We start from the raw sequence: 21,758 nt of genomic DNA, 5'->3' as shown, positions 1-21,758 counted from the left end.
GCAACGTTGCCGTTTGTTTATGCTATAGGTACTGGCCGATCCTGCACAATTAAATGGCTGTGGATTTACCCCTTCTATAACTCTATTGTAAAAATGTAAGCTGCACACATTTTTAACTCAGTTGTTTGGGTTGTTTTTATCAAATATAAAATACAGGCGTATACATTTGTATATCCGAACATAACAAGCATTTTATTTGCCCGCCGGTAATACAATAACGGTGAAAACCCCGTCAACCTAGGTTAATTTGTTTCAAAGCCTTTCCCAGACAACCGGACAAACGGGCCGACAGACAGAGAGTCAAATGTATAATATTATGTGCGTGTCTCGTAGAATATCACATTTAAATTTGCACGTTTATAATATATCGCAGCGTAGGTACCTATATACAATTTGAATACTATTCTTTTGTGATACGCAAGATGTATTACCCGACTCCGGCCGGGTGAAAAGTAATCGATCCATCTATCGTTTCCCCCACTTCCCCCTTATAATATAATGCAATACCTGTCAAAACCCCGTTAAAATCGGTTCATCTGTTTCGAACCCTTTCCTGGGCAAACAGATAAACTAACAGACAGACGGCAAAATGTATCTGCGCGTGTTACATACAATGTTACATAATATTACAATAATCGTATATTATGTTTATAAATCACAGTATATAATATAAAATTTGAATACTTTTAATTTGTGATAGGTAGATACGCATGGTAAATAAAAGGAAAAAAAGTAGTGGGCAAGTGGGTACCGCTATATTTTAGGTTTCGTTTGGGTCACTGTGATAGTGTGATGGATGTGCTGAATTTGAATTCAATGATATAACATCATATTGTATGTATTATGAACGAAGACCATCTGTCAGCCTATATATATTACTATAGGTATATTTTATGATATTATTATGCTATTAACCTTCAGTATAGGTCGCGCGGGGTAAACATTTTCTTTGATTGAGTATAATATATTTTTTCTTTCACATTTATTTATTTTAAATTTAATATTTTCGTAAGTATAAAACAAAAAAAGAATACGAAATGTAATTATTACTTTTAATTTTACATTTGTTTTATTTTTTTACTTAATAGACAGATTATAAATGATATATTATTTTAAACTAATTTAAAAGTTATTAACATTATTTTTATCATGTACAACATATAAATAGAAGTTAGATAAAATAGTTTAAAATTAGTGGGGTAACCCCGCACGACCTACAGAAGGTTAAAGTAATTTATTTTACTATGTATTAGTTTGAATTAATTTTTGCGGAAAATATTTAAAATAATTTAAAAATGTTTAGTGGTTAGTCCCCACAAATAATATTTTTAAATTACTAAAAAATAACTGAAATCATTATTATCTGTTTAAAATTTAAATATATAATTATGCTCAAAGTTAAACTAAAATATCTATTAAAATAAACTGTGTTTATATACTCCTATATAAATACAATCCTGAAGTCATAGTTGTAATAATGTCGTTTTTTTAACTCTCCTTTCTTCAGTTGAAATTAGTTGAACTTATTACAAGTAAATCACAAAATGTAATGACCGAATTAACATTTTTAACTGAACGTATTTATTCAAACATTCAAACGAATATAATATTCATGACAATTAAGTACAATAAATTATAGTAAAAACATTATTTGTTATAATAAAACTTATTAATTTTTTAATTTTTTTATATGACTAAGAATATAGTTTGTACTTTAAATATAATAATATTAAACATAGAAAATTAAAAAAATATATTAAATGATAATTTAGTATGGGAGGTAGTCATGCTAGTTATAATAATTATATTTTAATTGAAATACATATTTTAATTCTAAGCTGAGCAATGAATGTTAGTTTACGGATGAATATCCAATGTTGAAAAAATTTTAACTTCAGACGCTCATAAAAAATATTTTGAATTTACGTTTTTAATTTTTTTAAATATTACACCGATAACATTTTATGATGAACCTTGTATTCATCTTTCAAGCTTATTTTGTATGACAAAAACATAATCATAAACGAAACTGAAAAATGTTAATATTTTTAATATACCTACTCGTTTAGTCGTAATATTAACATTTGGAAAAACAATGTAAGTATACAAGTTTTGTTAATTTACAGATGTTAAATGTTGTGTACATCGTAAAACGTTATCTGAATTGTAAAATAGATATAGTTATGAAAATCTCTCAACATAGCGCAATTAATATCCGCTAGGACACTATTGAGCATTTACCTTTTTAGCAACACAATTAAGCATGGAATTATTTTTAAGTAATTTTACCACATTTAAACCAATGTTAACCATTATTTTCACGTATTTACTATATTGTACGAGGTATATCTAATGTACTACACTTATCGAAAATGTTATCGATTTATAAACTGGTTAGGTGTATAATAAAATTTCCGTTTAAATGATCACAATGTTAGTTTATCCGTGGGGCTGACCGTTATAAACTCGACGAACTCATTTTAAACATTTGAGCATTTGGCACTGGTCAAACATTCGCAATGAGCATTCAAGTTGTAAAAATAAGTAATTTCAAGTAATAAGTAATTCCCAAATTCTTACATAAACAATTCAGTTTGAGTAGCGAGTGTTCGATCTGCAATCACGTCCTGGTAACTTAAAGATACCTATGCTGTAGTCTAGCCTGAATTATTCTATCCTATAAGTCTATACCAAAAACTGGTCACAAAGGAATAATTCAAAATGTATATAATCTCTGTGAGCCCCGACGTTTTTTATTACAAAAATATGGGTGCCGATGTTGGTTCTAGTTAAGTTCCAGTTCCAATATCTTCCAAATATTTTAAATACCTATGTAGGTGAACATTATTATTTTGGCTTCAGTACCTGCAGGTTAGTAGTGGTTAATGTTACAGTATTACACTACCTATAGTAGTATACAACAGTCAAACAGCCACTCATCATGTAATCAAGTTAGTACGATTCGTATGAATTGATATTGTAACATTAATTATTCTTTTATTATAATACGCACATGACAGAAGGACGGAGTATAATGTACCCACGTTCGCCGCGCGTATCCACTTCCTTGGTGAATTTCTCCCCGACGTTTTATTGTTGTTACCATCATCATAATCATCTTGCAATCGTCGTCATCGTCGCTATTTTTAAATTTAAATTTTTTAATCCGCTTTTTTGTTTTTAAAACACGCGCCTCCGTTATGTGCGTCGCTAATAGCAAAAATCCTTTAAAGCATGGCCAAACCCCTTAAGAAATAATCCGACCACCTTTTCCAGCGTCTTAAATATAGTATTTTACTAACCGTCATAATTTTCTGATTAAAAAATATCTAAAATAATAATTAAATAATCGTACCCGTATGTTATTGACTTAAATTATAAGTCTGTGGTGAAAAAATAATTACGATCGTTCGTGCCAACGAAAAAAATACATTTGCACAAAGTCATAATACATTAACGGTTAAGTAACAGTTTAGACGTCGTTTGCGATTTACAGTGATCCTAATCTGCTGATGATAAAGTTGTTTTAAAATGTGTTCGGACTACCCTCCCACTCCCTCCCAGTAAAAATCGACAACATTCATCTCGTCGATAGACAACATACCAGCGCGATTAAAAAAAAAATGTGTTAAATATTTATCAGTATACGTTTTTAGTATAAAATAATAAATATATATATCGTTAATTTGTTCAAATTTTGTTAGTCACTGATGCTGAACGATTTCACAATACTGTCATTTAAAGCCCTTATACAAAACCACCCGCCACTGACAAACAATTGTCGGTATAGCTATATGCAATAATATTATTAATTAAAACTGTTTCACTCGAAGGGTTTGTTGTTCAATCTGAAATCACAATAAATTGGCTATCATTTTAAAATAAATATTATTGAGCTCGGTTAATTAAATTGTCAAAATACTTACACAAAATTGTGAATTACGTGTGTAATGATACGTCTTATATCGACTGGCAAGACGAGGTTACAATAATATTTTATTTACTCTGAAATTGTTATAAATAAACAAATCCATTTATCTTGAACTCGAAATTTGAATGTAAGAATATATAAGATTATATTAATCTAGAGATTTCCATAAAGTTTCAGATATTTCAACATATTTAAAAGATATAAATAAACCATCAAAATACTGCAAAGTATACTACATTATAATCATTCAAACAAGTGCAAAATAAATACACTCATTTTTCATTTTAATGAATTATGTTTGTTGGTAAATACCATTTTTGAAAGCCTGAAGTTTCGACTTTAAGTTTATTAAACATAATTTTGTAAGTTGTTAAATAACTGAATAAATCCTGAGTATACTAGTAAGCTTTCATCGCAATCAACTTTTAAAGTCTGTTTTTAATACATAATAACCTAAGTAATTTTGTCCTTAATATTTTATATCGCAAGTAGGTGCTGTAATATACTTAACACGATGTCAAAACTATAAAAAAAAAATGGAAAAATTCCAGCTGATTTAGTTTATTAAATATCTTATTAAAACACATTAATATATAGTAGTAAAGGAGGAATGTGAAAATTTAATAAACACCAAGCATGTTTTATACTGGGAGTAATACAGAGTTATTTCTATTCTATATAATATTACTATAAAGTAGTGAGGATTACATCACACGACTTGTGTAGTCTACTGCAAAATGTCTGTGATATATATTTAATTAAACTAATATAGGTACTGTGCATATTAAATATTATATACCCACGTACCACACGTATAATATAATATTATACACAACGTAAAAAGAATTGTATATGAGCCGTTGACGTTTTAATAGCATTACCTTAGTTATAACTCTAGGCACCTAGACGGTTTACTTAGATTCTAATAATAGTTATGTATTTTAAAGAGACTAATATTATAGTATACGTAATAGAATAATATCCACGTTCTTATACAAGTACAACTTTGAAACCAAGGTTAATGAGTTTTATACATTTTAAACACAACATTAAATACCCTGGCTGAAATTGAAAAATGACTTTTGAATACACTATTCATTTTACAAAATTGCAGTGTTCGCAAATACAAACGGGTAAAATAAGTAATAACTTGAAAAAAAACTTTGCATAATACGCTAATAGTTAATACACATATTATTATATTATATACTGCACCGTCATACATTCTACGTACTGCGTCGTTAAACAAATCATATTAACTTATACGGAAACAACATACTTTATAGTAGTAAGTTTTCGTGGCGCTTAAAAATGTTGTTACTAACGATATGAGATTTATATAAACATTATAGTTTCTCATGATAAGAAATGCAAATCGTCCATCTCTATCTAATCTATTTAACCAAACTGTTTGTCTGAAAAAATTACCAACATCTAACACATACTATAGTTGTGGTATATTGCAAAAGTTTTTATTCAATTGTTTTTCGTTTATTTTTTTATTTTATATTTTGTGTTTTTGCACTTGTACGAAACTTTTTATTTCTATCATCATTCCGAAGAGATGAAAGAGAATAATTTGAGTGTCAAAGAAAAAGTTTAATGCCCTACGATTTCTAACCGGAAATAGCTAGGTATTTATATTGGCGTTGTGTAGTGACTGTATCCATTTTGCAATAGCGACCAAATCGTTAAAGTTTTGTTGATTTTTTCATTATGTATTTCAAAACTATTCTTATTACTATTTATTCTCCTGTGCTAAATGTGGCAAAATTGATAAATATGAATGATTCTGCGTGCTTAAAAAAATTGTATAGTATCGTACTAATTTTATACAAGAAAAATAGCTGTATATTGTATATAACACGATAAATAGCCTAGTACGAGGAATAGTCAAGGGCAAAGCGATAAATTTGAGATTAAAGTATCATAATATGGCCTTTTATCCACTATGAATGTATGTGTGTTTATAGTATAATCAATATAAAACATATGTGTTTTCTTTATTTTGTGAGATGTGTTTATATTTAACATTATTACTTGTATCTTTTCAATCGATAAAATCCATTTATTATTTATCTAAACATTGTACCTAAACAATTATCAAAAAGAAAATTTTATCATGTCTGGGAAATAAAATCTAAAATTATATAAGTTTAATTTATATCTGAGATACATCCAAAAAATGAACTTGCTGATTTTATTTTTAAATTTCATTTATTTGCCTACTTATTAATATTATTAAGTATTAAATTGAAATACTAATAAACTTTATAGGTATTTATTCTGACTTTCATTAAATAATTTATACAGATGGATTAACATTTCAGTCTTAAATCTAAATAAAAAATACCGTTAAGTATTAATTTTGATCAGTTTAAAACCAACTTTTATTTCAATTTAATACGAAGTGATTAATCAAATTTAATCTCGATGATTATTTGATACTTTTTAATTTTAATTAACAATCGTAGAATCTGTAAGTTATTTTTTTCAATAAGCATAAGTGATATAAAATAAGATTAAGTAAAATAAAATATAATAAATTAAATTAGCTCTAATTTTATAGAGGCGTGGGACGTGGTTAAATCCATTCATCAATGGAACTTCATGACCTGGAACAATGGTAGTAAGATAATCAGTGAACACCATGTTAGGACGAGGAGAGAATTTTTATATAATTTTATAAGTTGAAATTTTTGGTATATGTGAGTTTAGAGAACACACTCAAGGAGACATGTAAGGGATTTAAATTCATCAAGGAATTTAGTAAGTGGTATTTTATTGTATTTGACAAGGGCAGGAATCGTAGGATTAGCTTTGAATTATTGGTGACCCTCTGTTACATTTGCGGACGAATGTTGTTTTGTTGGATTTCCAGTGGCTGGATGTTAATTATGGTAGAGTTGGCTGGCGGTGGTTGTTGACTAATTGACATTTTTGGTTTGAGATGTTGTTGTGTTTTCGGCTCAGTTTCTTGTATATTGTACATACTGTGTAGGTGACAGAGTGTGCTCTGATGAAGAGGGAGCATTTTGGTGGGAGGCTCGGAGATTTTGTGCAGGAGGTGGATTGGGTGGTTTTCCTCACATTTGAGTATTTGACACATATGGAATGATAAGTATAGTAGGGTTTGTCTGGTTATAGACTGGTCAACTTCTACACTGTGGAAATGTTTGGCTCTCGTAGGATTCTTCCACTTTGAACTTCATGTCTAAAAGAAAGGTTATGGAAAAATATCTCTATCATATTTTTTATAGTTAACTACTTAGTAACCTACTTACTTATAGTTTTACTTACCTAAAATATATTATTATATAAAGTGAAAGTATATAAAAATAAACTATTTTCATTTAATAATTGTTAGGTGCATATTATCAATTCAAACAGAATTGTGCAATAATTACTTATTGTTTGAAAAATGAATATGACTCTTAAGTTGTAGAATGAAATACAACTTTGATATGGTTTATTTTAATTGTTATATTTAATATACTAAATTTGCATACTAATAAATGCGTTGATTAAAACTGTGAGTTAATCATCTAACTATTGTAATATTACGTAAATAATTATAAAAATAATAAAACCATATTTATCAACAATATACACAGATGGAACTACTTTAATTTAAATAAAATGCTTTATGTTAATAGATCTGTCAATGAAAAGGAATGAAATAATTTAACTAAATGAAAAATTAATTCAATCGCACATTAATAATATGAACTAATGATTTTGTTATATACACAAACTTCACTGTAAATGTATTTGATTAAAATTATGAATGTACTTATACAAAATTAATTTAACAATTAACCAGTGGTGTAGTGGGGCGTATACGCGGGTATACGGCGTATAACGACTTCTCCAGTTTTTGGTTGATGCGTATACTTATAATATAATTTGTGATACGCAGGTATACGGGTATACTGTATAGCTATAAATCAATAATATAAATAGTATTAACGAATAATCAATAATACCAAACATATTTCCTTATTATCATGTTCATTAGGAACTGTTATTATTTTTACATTTTACACATCTATTTTTAACTTCATTGCATGGATTTCTATTTATTATATATATATATATATTATACGTCTAAAATTATAAGCTTATCGATAACGATAGCCGACGCTGAGATTCACGGTCACATGCATTACTGAAAATAATTTTGTCAAAAAATATTATTTTATGTACATACACTGTGTCACACAATAATTACATAAATATAACAATTGATCTAAAAAAAATGATGTTTTCATTTATTTTTAATCATTCAAAGTTGTGATACCTAATTTATATACTACCGAGTATACATTTAAGACTATAAATATTAATAAATATTTAGGTTTTTTGACTTAAAAAGAAGTGGGGATAGGGGGGTTAAGAAATTAACATAGGTAATCATAAACAATTTAAATGTATAATCATATATTTTAGGAGTATGATTGTAAACTATAGAGACTCAATTGCGGTAAGGTAGTAGTAAAGTGTATGTAATTATAAATATATCATTAGTAATAGCGTAGTATATATAGTGGTTGGGGGGGGGGGGAGGGGAGAAGCCCCCACGTTTTCATATCAAGCACATAAAACGTATACTCAGTAAAAAAATTACGACTACATCACTGCAATTAACTAACTTGTAGTTTATAACTACAATATACATGTACAAAATATATAAAGCGTACCTACCATGTGTACGTAAATTTCGTATATTTGAACTCTAAATTTGGAAATGTAATTATTACTGCGAATTTACTTATTTCTAACGTGCAAAATTAATTCGCATAGCTATACAGTTACATATAACTGTACTTACACGACATTATACAAGTTTCAATGTTAAAATGTTATTTTAATTGTATTTTTTAATGGAAGTAATCAGCATATTAATTGGGTAGACATTGTAGGCCCTGGTGTAATGTTCAGACAAATTTATATCCTAACAATATTTTTGTCTCCAGTCACGATAATATTTTAATTGTTTCATACATTTGTTTACATTTCTACATCGTAAGTCTTCATTCATATTAAGCAGGTGAAAAACAGTTGGTTCTGTTTAATTATTTGTATACACCAATAAATTACCAACATTTGACTCTGCAATATGTCAAATATAAATCTCAATTGCACAGTTGTATTTTATCACATAGCGTGGTAACATATTTAATGCAATTTTTTGTTTTAATGTGTTATATACTTAAAACGAATTTTTATGATTATTCTGAAAAGCATTATTTACTATGCGTGCGAGAAATAGGTTTCCCACCACGAACAATTTATATGAAAATGATGTACTCACTTTGAAAATTATTACTCAATATGATATATACAAAAACAAGATTAGTGGGGAGGGGGGCAATAACTTCACGCAGTTCCCCTAATTTGTAGCTAGTGACTTAAAAATTATACCAACGTCCAACATATTATTGTCAATAAAGTGGCCGTCCCTCCCTATTTTAATTCTTTTATATTTGGCTGGAAAATGATTTGTAAATTTTGAAAGCCAATTGCAAATATTTCTAAGATTAATATATATATCAGTATCAAATAAATTAGTCGTGGCTTGGAGCCAACTTCGTGTACGTTTATTTATTAGAATTTTTTAACTCGATTACAGATAACACATTTTTTTAACCCAAATATTTCTATCCATGTTCCCCTTATATATATTAAGCTTTCTCTCTCTCTTAAAAAAAAAAAATTAAGAAAATATGTATCCGATTTTTTTAACGTTACTTATTTCTGAAAAATTAAAAATTACGGTGTAAAGTGTGTGGTGTTGTCGCTATAATTTCTGATTTAATTAAATTTTTTAGTGGAATCGAGTGCTTCCAAAGCCGTTCGTGTGAGACATAATATTATAATCATATTTTATATGACAATAAAATGTGATGCTATTTATAAAACTGCGAAATTGTCATTATTTTGCAAAGTAATCGTTTTCCGGACAAACGATTATGATTTATCTACCGTTGCTTTCAAATGCATAATTAAAACGGAACCCTTTTTTCTCGGCGGCGTGTTGAACGAAACAGTACCGAGTGCCAAACGGTACCCACCGCCTCTTCCGCACCTGCACCTTGTCTTCGCCGTTTTTTGTTTTTTTTTACACACAACCGTGATTTGTACATCGCACATTTCTATTACGGTGGCTTTAACCCGGACTGAGATGCGATTCGTATGGTGAATAACGTATATCTTGTTACAATCATCCCCGTGTGCCTTTACAGCTCTGCGGATTCCGATGCGACACACAATAATTACGATATTATTACCATCATATCGTTCAGCGGGCGCGTGTATTCGCACAGCCGTTTACAACAGATAGTGATACGTTAGATCTTCTCGTTTCGTTTCGGCTCGACAGCTTAACCAGCTAAAGTGCATTCGTCTCCCGAACGCAATCAGTCACTGACACAAGCTGCAGACGTGTATTACGTATATATTGTACAGCCGAGCGACGGTGACGACGACAGAAGGGATGTCGCGGGGCAACGGAAAACCCTTGCGAGGCCCACACCTGTTGCCATAGGAGCCCCTCGCGGTCAATGAAATCAATCACAGGGAGAGTTCTTTCGGCGTACCTATGTGCATACCGTTCTGCAGAGTCGAAATGATAAACGCGACACGTCACCGGAGCTCGTCTTTTGTAAAGTGACGCCAACAACCGGCAACGATGGTTCGGACGAGTCTATCCGGGTTAAATGTGGACCCGGAAATATTTTTACCTGCCGTAGTGCCGTGGGTTACGAATTTTGTAGTATAAAGCGAAATGAGCCGCAAATGTAATTAGTATGACGTAAAGTTCGTACCTACTCGATTAATATTATCGTCCAACGCTTAATCTCAAACTTTATGGCTGGTGACATTATAGAATGTAAGTATATGAAAACCGCGTTAATCGTTCATTATAAATCTAATATTGTACATAAACAAGTGCGTGAATGAAAATAATAGAATACTAACACATTTAACAGATAATCTCTTGAAGATACGAGGAAAGCCAAGATTTTTAAGAGTGTTATTTGTAGTCCTCCCAGTTCGTATACTACAATTAACTATTATTACCTAAACGTTTTCAGAGAGACAATATTATATGTGATTGTGTAACAACGTGGAAAGCCGCATTTAATTGGACAATAGCCAAATTATATGAATTTCAATGGACAGTATAGATAGTCTCGATATTGAAGAACCCAAAATATTTCACCGAATAAGAAGTGCAATTATTTAAAAAAAAAAAAAAAATCCCAGTTTTTTTCAACCCACTATAATAAGTAATTTTGATAGCTATTAAAACCGTCCAACATTGATTTCAAGATTTTCTGTGATATTTAAATAGCGTAAATAGTATAGTGTATCGTCGAACAAGACATTTATTTCGACGATTTTGATATCGCGTCCTCACAGCACTGATTAAAAGCGTTCAATTCATTTTTATCAAGACTTGTGATCAGAAGAGCGGCCAATACAATAATTTATTGTATCCATTTTGCTATGTAAGGCCGTGGACAAAAATAAAGTCAATGAATCTTTATTACTACATTTTCACACACTATCAAATGAATTATAAACGGTAGTTTTAACCGATGGTCGATTAGTGGCCATGGACGAAGAGAAAATGTTAAGCTTGTGATTTTTTTTTTAGATATCAAACCGACCACTGCGAGTTTCGAAGTACAGATTGGTTCATAGACTTTACTCATCTGTAAACCAGATATGCATTGTTGCAGATGACCGTTCAATTCGTCTTTATTTCAAATACAATAAATGTGCTATGTGAAAATAGTATATTAAATTACACGTTTACAGATAAAATTATGAACAATAATATATTAATGTTTGATGACATTTTATTGAAACGCAAGCTGAAATAACTACAATCTCGTTTGGACATACTCGGCGTGTGTATTTTATTATTATTATAAACATTACTATTATAACATATTCATAAATCAATAAGTTATTAATCTCAACAAACTTAAAATAAAAAAAATGTTATAGATCAAATCAAGAAAAAACCGATTTTGAATAATATCTATTTCCTTTATGCAAAATATGCTTTGTGATGGAGGCAGATAGTTACGGTTTTATATTAGTTTATAACAATCAGAATAAAATACCAGAAAAATAAATAAACAACATACTAGGTATTACGCGTATTTCGAGAAAATCGGCGAGAGAAAAAAAATGTATTAGTAGATTATAATAGTAGCATAAATCTTTAATACACATCGTAATGATAAACAGTTATATTTTAGAGTAGGTATATCGAGAAAATTGCGATCAGAAAAGTTCTTTGCTGGCCTGCTCGTTAAAATATTATTATGATAAGTGCGCTCATATTTTCTTTGCACACGTAGCACATTGTTATCGAACTAATTTACGAACACAGTTCACTATCGTTCAAATTTTACGCTGAATATATTGTTATACCGTCTCCATCAGTCGTATGTGGTAATCCTACAATCCGCGTGTACTCCGGGATCATCGCGACGCTGCTGGACTAATTTGTCGCTATTGATTTCGGATTATCGTCGTGTAGTTCCTCGACCGAATCCAATATTATAGTATATAATATACCAACACGCGCATTCGGTCCCCGTGTGCGTTAGTGAATTTCCATATATTAAGTACTTGGCTGACGAGAACAGAGGAAATGTAAAACGCGTTTTTAATACCGGTGTGTTAATAATATAATGATATTATTGTACCTACGCAATAAGAAACACCCCTCCCCCCGCGATTTTCCGCTTACACGGTGCGGTTTTCCAAGCACGCTCGCCCTCCTCCTCCCCCCCTCCCACCCCCCAAATTGTTGTTTTTTCGCTTCGCATATTATATAGGTGGTACGTGTCGGAAAATCTGAATTTGAATAAATGTATTGCCAAATGAAAAATGGCGGCGAGCGTGCTCGGTGAATAACACTGCGTGTGTCCTAATCGCTGACGGTCTGCACAACCGTTCTTCACAAAACCTAAATCCCTAAAACGCAACGACCGTATTCGTTCGATATCAAACGGCTTTAAGGAACGCCCGCGGTACAATACTTATACAGGGCGGGCCCTGCGATTTCCCGTTTTCCCGTGTCGGTCATACGAGAAAACGGGTGGAAAACCGTACGCCACACTGTTTGTACATACGCGCGTGCATATATTATATATATATATTTATTTTTTTCATACGGCTGTTGCGCTGAAAAATTATTCGAGTAGCAAAACTGACAGGAATGCACTGTAATTTTATTACTCGTTAAAGTCCGTTTCGTTTTATAGAAACGTTTTGCGTGAAAAAATATATAACTACCTATATATATATATATATATATTTTTTTTTTATCTACAATATAAAACACACGCACTTTTTAACCGGTTAAATGGTCAGGTGGTGTCACCGCATAGCAGCCAAAATATTACGCTCTAAAAACAACGGGACTTTACGACCCAATTAGTAGGTTTTTTTTGGTGTCCTGTTCACCACGCTAAGCTGAAATAATGTGACAGGCGAAAGTTACATTTTTATTTTATTTTTTAATAATACCTACCTACTAATAAGCAATAAAATATACGTATGTCACTAAACGAGTTTTAAATTATAGATGACGAATTATTTATTGTTCACACTTTTAACGTTTTTTGGGCATAAAAAAATGTTTCTATTTTTATCAACTTATTATCAATTTAAATTAATTAAATATTGCATTAATGATAGTATATGTGTTATATTATATAACATTATTAACTTATTCATAATCGCTATATTGCACCTATTTACGCCAATACGTATTAATATGAAGCGTTCAATAATTCAAAACGTAAGTGGGTATTTATTATTTCGATAAGATATTGTAATAATCATTTTATTATATTTATTAAATATTAGGATATAATAAATTGACCAACTAAACAGATTTAAATTAAATACAACCACAAATAATATCATCAGTTAATGTAGTATATCTGATCAATAACATCATTAACATCGGTTCAAACAAAACAATACTCAAAATGAAAATGTTAAATAATTAATCTAAAGGAAGTGATTGTACTTGGCTATTATTTGTTATGATAACCATTGCAGTTTTTGTCAATCATCTAAAAGATATCATTTCTTTGTTACGTTATCTTTCATTATTACCTTTTTTTATGTACCCGGAAATTATTATTTTGGTTACACCTACAATTTTTTTAATTATTTTATCTCATTATTTTTTCATAATATATGATGTTACCACAATTTACAATTACATATTGTAATTAAAAAAATGATATGAATAAAATGTAAATTTTAAAATAAATCAATATAATATATTAGAATGTAAACAATATTAGTTTTCGAGCAAACATAAAAAGGGCATTACTTAAAAGTTGCACGAAATGAAATATATTATATAATATACATTAAAAACAAAAAACTTTTGAGAATAAAAACCCTCTAAATCAATACATGTAAACTAGGGCTAAAAAAAACATCGACCGTCAGGTGAAAAAAATATTGGTATTGGTCGGTCGGAATGTCATTGGACATACATTTTTTTTCAAACCAAAATCGCAATAATATGTACTTTTTTTTCTCTCTTTTTTTTTTAAATATAGTCTACATCGTAGGTGTGTACAGATTCCATTTAGAACGGAATTAACCGCCGGAGAAAATATTTTGGTATTTTAGTGTTTATAAAACACCTCTGGTTGTTTAAATAGAGACGCCGACATTATTAGAGCAGTTAAAAAAAAATGAATACCAAGTGGGTATAGTAATATAAACATATTGCGGCATGAATTCGGTTGTCGTACCTTGCACCCAAAAATACGATCAATTATCGTTGAATTAGGTTTTGAAATGGAGAAAAAAATAATAAAACCATCTGTAATGTCGATGGAAGACGATAGGTAGGTGACGTGGTATGAAAATATCCCTGGTTAACGGAATAGTTACGGGCTTTCGAGAGCTCCATTTATCACAAACTCGTTAAAGTGTCGACGATCGGACGGTCAATGTCACGCAGGGGTGTCGTCCGAAAATAATAATATCAATATACATCCGATTTTTTTTTTTTTTTATTTTATTAATATCAATCGTCTACTTTTCACGACAGGAGGCCACCCTATTGAATGGCTCAGTAAGCGATGGTTAATGTCGTTTCACATCGCGTATATTGATATATTATTATGCTATACCGATATGCACAGGACGTCTTGGCACATTCGTCCCCGCATCAAAATGACATTTTTACAATTTGAAATATTTAATTCGAACATTTAAGGCGTGTTATAATAATAATACGATTAAACTTGCCTCGAAATAAAAAAAAAAATAAAAAAAACTATATCAAATTAGAGGCATCTCTACATGAAAATTTAAAATAACTTAAAATAATTATTTATATAAAACATTATATTCTTATACCTAGTCGGTTTAATAATTTTAATTTGCGTGTACAAATGAAAATATATAGTAGGTAGTAGGTGGATGGATTCCCACGATGGAAACCTAAATACCCTGTAAAGTATAGTAAAAAAAATGCATTTTAAGTTTTAACACTTTTCGGACCACAGAATATTTTAATATTTTAAACCTCCGTTTATCGTATAAGAACATAAAAAACGGGTACAATAATTATTGTCGTTATATACGACGTTCTAAAGGCTGGAGAAAATAATTTAATTATGTATGCTAATAATAATTTTATTATATAAAGAATTATAATATAGTAATGATATCATTAACGAAGTGAAAAAATATTTTTAAATCCATACAAATATACAATAATGTAACGTATACACATATTCTGGTTCAAGATGATTCCACAAAAATGGAATATATTACAACTGTGGTAACTTGCAAAGCTAACCGCTGACGTTTCAAAAGTCAAAACTTCTTTATATTAAAAATATAACAGTAAGTTTCACGTTGAATAATATCTTATATTTTATTTTATATTTTACATATTTATATTTCACAATATAAGAAGGTATAATAATTTTTCTTTTTTAATATTGTTATGTAAATTAAAATCAATACATAATATAAAGAGCTTTTTATTCATCGAATTTGTAAAAAAAACCCAACGGTCTTTATTGTTTATCACTATAATTGTTACGCTTACGTGCACAAATACATACGTTATATGCATAATATTATATATATGGTTGTTATTATGATATTATAATATATTTTTTGGTATTAGTGACAATGTGGAATATAGAAATAATATAATACTGATTGGGGTTGTGCTGTTTAATTTTATCCAGTTTAACGAACGAATAATAATATTATAATATATTGTTAATTTTAATAACGAGGTTATTATATAGTGTTAATTGTTATCGTGCATTATTTGCAAAAAAAAAAAAATTACACTGTGCAGCCCACAAAGTATACAAACAACCCTTTGCTCAATCATCTGAAGTCAACCCGTCCACTCGTCTCAAAATGATAAACAAACTGTGTTATCAAAATATGATCCTTGTACTGTGCTCAGTCCGCTCAAAAAACATTTCTTCCAGTCTCGTTGTTTCAAAATCCAAATCCTGAGATCGTATATGCTTTTATCCTATCGCCGAAACACCTCCACCGCATCGATCCCCTAAGGCCGTAAACCACCTAGAATAAAATGCCGAATTTACCTAAACCCACCCACCTCCACACCTAAGACGTTTCACTGTCCAAATTTACTGACCCCATACCATACGCTCTCTAGAAAGTCTCACTGTAATATCCGAATTTATTGACGATTTCGAAGCCATTGCCGTTCATATTTTCTTTCATCTCACACCTACCATTTACATACTGAAATCGTTTGTTTCTGCGTTGTTGACAAATTGACAATAAGTATTTCTTTTTCTTTTCAATCACTAAAAATAATAATGTGGTATTGTGCAGTTCAGCTCAACGAATTTGTATGACATCTGTTATTTCATTTGCCAACGATGGATAGGAAGCTGAAAAATATACTTAACCTGCATGCTTGGGTGTGTGCGATGTTTTTCATTTTAATCAAATATTAAGTTTAAACTGACCGTCCAGAAATATTCTATAAGTTGATTGTTTTTTAATGAATAACTTTTTAACCCATTTGGATTGTTTTTATTATTTTTTTCAGCAATTTCCGTTTTTATAAAAACTCTTTTAAAATAGAAAATTACATTTTAATGCACATCAATAATATACAAATGAACTGATTTTAGCTTTCCCCTTTCTTTTAATTTTCTTATGGAAGAATTTATAAAAAGTTTAATTAATTTATACTATCTCAGTGAAATGAAAAAAAAATTTGGTCTTACAGTATTTTATTTTTAAACTTTTTTCCTTCTTTTAATATTCATGGAATGCTCCAACAGAGTTGTAACATTTCTCTACTAACTCTCTATTGATTGAAAATTAGATATAAATCAGCTGTAACAGATGGTACTTTTAAAATGATTTTGTGTGAATTTCTAAATAGTTGTAGAAGAATGTCGAAAAACTACAGAAAATCAATAAAATTCATGGCTACCCTGTTTTTAAACATCCATAATCTCGTTTACTTTATTGTAATATTATAATAGTAATAATAAGCTAATGACCTCAGTCATTCAATAAAAAAAAAAAAATAGCAATAATAAGAAAACCGGAGAACTATTTATTTTCTATCAATACTTGGAGTGAGACCTTCGGGAAGTCAAGTTAAATAAATAAGATTAGATTAGAATATTGAGTTATCGTGCCTGTCGTCTACAAACAAACTAACACTGAGGAATTATTACTACGCGCTCTTAAAGTAACCTCCATATTACTCATACTATACTCATTTTTATCAGATGATATATCTATTTACTTGATATGCATAGTGATCACCAACCATGCTCACTCCACTTTTACCCTTTTACAATGTATTAATTATTCAAATTCTAATTTTTGGAAATTTCTAAGTATACTTAAAGAACCATATTTTAAAAATATTAGTTTTTTTTTACAACATAACAAAGTGTCCTATAATAATATTGAATGATTTTTTTGAAAATGTTGACGCATCTAAATTTATGATGAGATTTGTATTACATTTTTATGTTTTCAACCAAATGAAAAATTATTTATTGACAAGGATTAAAAAAAAAATAAAAAATTTCACATGCCTATAAATAGTTAAAAAAAATATCGAAGATTTAAAATATTATCTACGGTTATTTGTTTTCGAGTTACAACAAAAAAAAAAACAAAATATACTTTGCGAAAACTGGTTTTGCGTAAACATTTCCGATACTTTAAAGCTATTCGGAAATTTCAACTTTTAACCCCCTAACAGTACCAAATAAATTCATTTTTCTACCAGAAAAGATGCTGAAGTAGAAAATCAAATCATTTTTACTGCTTCAAAAAGTGATGACAGAATGAAAAAAAACTCACACACACTCACACCCCAGTATAAAATCAATACATTCATCGCCCCATTCAGAATCTAAAATGGTGGGGGGGGGGGGGGGGGGGGGTGAACATGCATAGTGAATAACACAGTATATAAAAATCCGGCTGGAATTTAGGTTTTTTTTACACGCAAGTGAGGCAAATATCGTTGCGTGCATAGACGCCGTTCTGAATTGGTCCGACGCGCACTTAGACAGTTTTATTAATCACTATGTCCTCGACTTCCGGATTTGGCTACAATTTAAGATTCCGCCACGGAAACTCTTTCCGTGAGATTTTTCTGATCATCTCTCATACGATCAACATTCGTATGCATGAAACATCGCGTAATATTGTAATTTATAGTTATTCGTTCGGCCACGTGGTCCGTCGTGACCCAGTCATTAGTAGGTAATTGCCACTGCAGTAATCATAATAATAATTCAATAGAACCACCTACCCTTGGCCTTTACCTGAATACACCTCAAGGAAACAGGAGACTGTCATCACCCGTCTCAGAATTGGACGCACCCACATCACACACCAAGACCTCATCAAGAGAAAAGACCCTCCTAGTTTGCACCAGTTGCGGTACGTCTCTCACCGTCAAACACATCCTCACAGAATGCCGGAGCTTGGACAAGGACGGAAGAGAAGTTGACCTGCCAGACCAGCACTCTGAGTCACTGAACCCAGACCCACGCAACGTCAAAAGTATCTTAGAATTTATCTATAATTCAAAATTAATTAACAAAATTAAAAAATGTATTTATATCTAACGTATAATAAATGTATAGTAGTATGTAGTATACAATAATTTAAAAAATGTCGTTCCAATGGCCACAATTTCCGTGGACTTTGTTTAATAAAAAAAAATAATAATAATTACCGACATTGTTTGTACTATTTCGTCGTTTGACTGTGCTCGAAATTCGCTGCAGTGGATACTTAAAGAAATATCATTCAACTGGGCGTACACTGGATAAACGTTCAATCTGCTTTTCACAAATATTCAAAGTTCAAAGTGTTTCAAACCATATTTTTATAGACATTTTTTATGGATTCCATTAATAATTCACTCGTTGGCATTACACATTTTAGCCTCAAAATAGTTTTCATATAGAAAATATAATATTAATTAAAACATTAGCTATTCAATTTGTGTTGTTTAATTGGACTATGAAATATAAAATTAAATAATTTCAAGTATTTAAGACGTATATGGTAATATCAAACTGTTCATTTTAACTAATATTATGGTTAATTAAATTTTATCGTACTTATATATGACAGTTTAGATATATTAAACATACAGAGCATAATACTATGAATTTATTTAAACCACAGCAATATGATCTTACACTGTACATGCCAGCAAACGTTGAACTACTGCGTACTGACTTATCCCTACTTTATTTCATAAAAAAATACAAATGTAATATGTTTTACTTGTATAGTGGTATGTATATTAAGATACAATAATTCTTATTTAAATTTATCTTGCACATAAAATTAAGTAAATTTTTAGTGATTACAATGAATTTGCGATTTAAATATTTTATTATGTAACAGATTCGTGAATTACAACATTTTTGAAACTGTATAACAACATATTATTATAAGTTTGTAAAATAATATTGCACTAAAAGTTATAATACACATTATGTTTTCCCGAAAACTACCTGATGATTCATACAAATATATTATGTTATATGATATTATAATATTGTTTGGTCAAACTAATATATTTGATTAGGATAACAAATATTTGAGATGATTCATACAAGTTTGAAAAAATTTAATTCATGACCAAACGATACATTGGGTATGTATGACATCATGTGATTATTTAAACCAATTTGTATGACATTATAAAATAGGTACATTTTTATAGTATTATTACTACCCAACGCACTTATGTAGGCAAATTGAATAACGAATGCGCCATTCTACAATAAGATTAAAATACATAATATTATTATTTCATCTAGGTACTTTTTTACTAATTACTATAACACAGTACACAATTAATAAAAAGGTTTGTATAATAATGTAATGAGATACAATTTTATTTTAAAAAGGTGTGAAAGTGGGTGTCGCTTTGCTGTACAGAAAGTTACAAATATAAATAAACGAAAAGAAAAATTGTCGAAGATATGCAACTTCTAAAAAAAGTGTCCACCGAAAAAATCATAAATGTATGTAAATTGCATAACCAATGCGCCGGCTCTCGAGTTTTATATTTCTTATTTTTAATTTAAGTACCTATGTTTATGATATTATTTTGTTTTAGATCTCGGCCGCGGACGGCATTTTTCTTCAGGCAATTCACGGTGTCCGGAGAGAAGTGCCGTCATCCCCCACTCAGGCATGGCAGGTACCTACGGGTGCCCACTAAAAAATCTGCCAAATTAACAAACACACGTGTTTAAAAACCTACAGTACCCTCCCCCACAATTAAAAACCAAAAACCCGCCTAATAAAAAAAAAAAATATGTTATAATTTTTATTTTCAATTAAATAGCTAACAATTTAATATAAAATATAATGTATCATTTATTCATGTAACTTAAGTTTTTAAAAATAAATGTCTGTTAGAATAATATTATTATCTTATATACATGACAGAAAATTATTGTGCAATTATGCCAATTGCCAATCAAGCATTATTTGAGCTATTTTATTATTGCAATTTTGTATTTTTATCCAAAGTATTTTTTTCATTAATAACTGATGATCTATATTTACTAGATTCACAGACTAGCATATTTATTATTTTGTAACATCCACAAACATAATATAAATATATACAAGGCAGATAACAAAAAAAAAATTAAAACTATTTAACGATAAATTAACTTTAATAAATTCTTCAGTACTAAACATATGCTTGTTTTATTATTGGAATATGATATCATTTACATTAAACTACATTACGAGTAGTATATTATATGATTGGATAAATTATAATAATATTGTATACAACCAAATCTAGGCTAATTGGATTAATATAGTGAATGCCAATGAAAAACAGCAAAATATTTATCGGCTATTTTAATGTAACACATTTTGACCTTAACAACAAATTGTTTTGGGAATATTTTTTTTTTTAATTTCAAGCTGAGTGACTTGGCGTTAAAGTGTTTAGCCAATGGGTTTGACATGAATGTAAAAGTTTTTCGTTTAATTTATTCACCAACAGGCTTCCGACATTATTTTCTCGGAAAAGTAACAGCTTTAGGGTATCTAATGAATACCATAATTACTTTGGTCGAGCGAAAACATACACTAAACTGGAAGCATACACCGAACCATAATAAATTAATACTGTTAGTTATTATATTTCATCCAAAAAAAAAAAAAAAAAATCAATCGAATAAAAAAAAATAATATATTACCACTACAATATTTCAGTACAATGCAGTTAAGC

The 21,758-nt window shown here is 29.7% G+C and overlaps 1 protein-coding gene across 1 annotated transcript in view; it reads left to right on the top strand.

The window, feature by feature from the left end:
• The window catches only part of LOC132939750 (allatostatin-A receptor-like), a 197,323-nt gene that overhangs the window by 56,075 nt on the left and 119,490 nt on the right, over positions 1-21,758 (top strand). The gene's annotated exons all lie outside the window — the stretch shown is intronic.

Source organism: Metopolophium dirhodum, chromosome 2 (genome assembly GCF_019925205.1).
Source record: "Metopolophium dirhodum isolate CAU chromosome 2, ASM1992520v1, whole genome shotgun sequence".
Lineage (NCBI taxonomy): Eukaryota > Metazoa > Arthropoda > Insecta > Hemiptera > Aphididae > Metopolophium > Metopolophium dirhodum.
The sequence above is the reverse complement of the archived record's forward strand: the minus strand, read 5'-3'. Positions and strand labels throughout refer to the sequence as shown.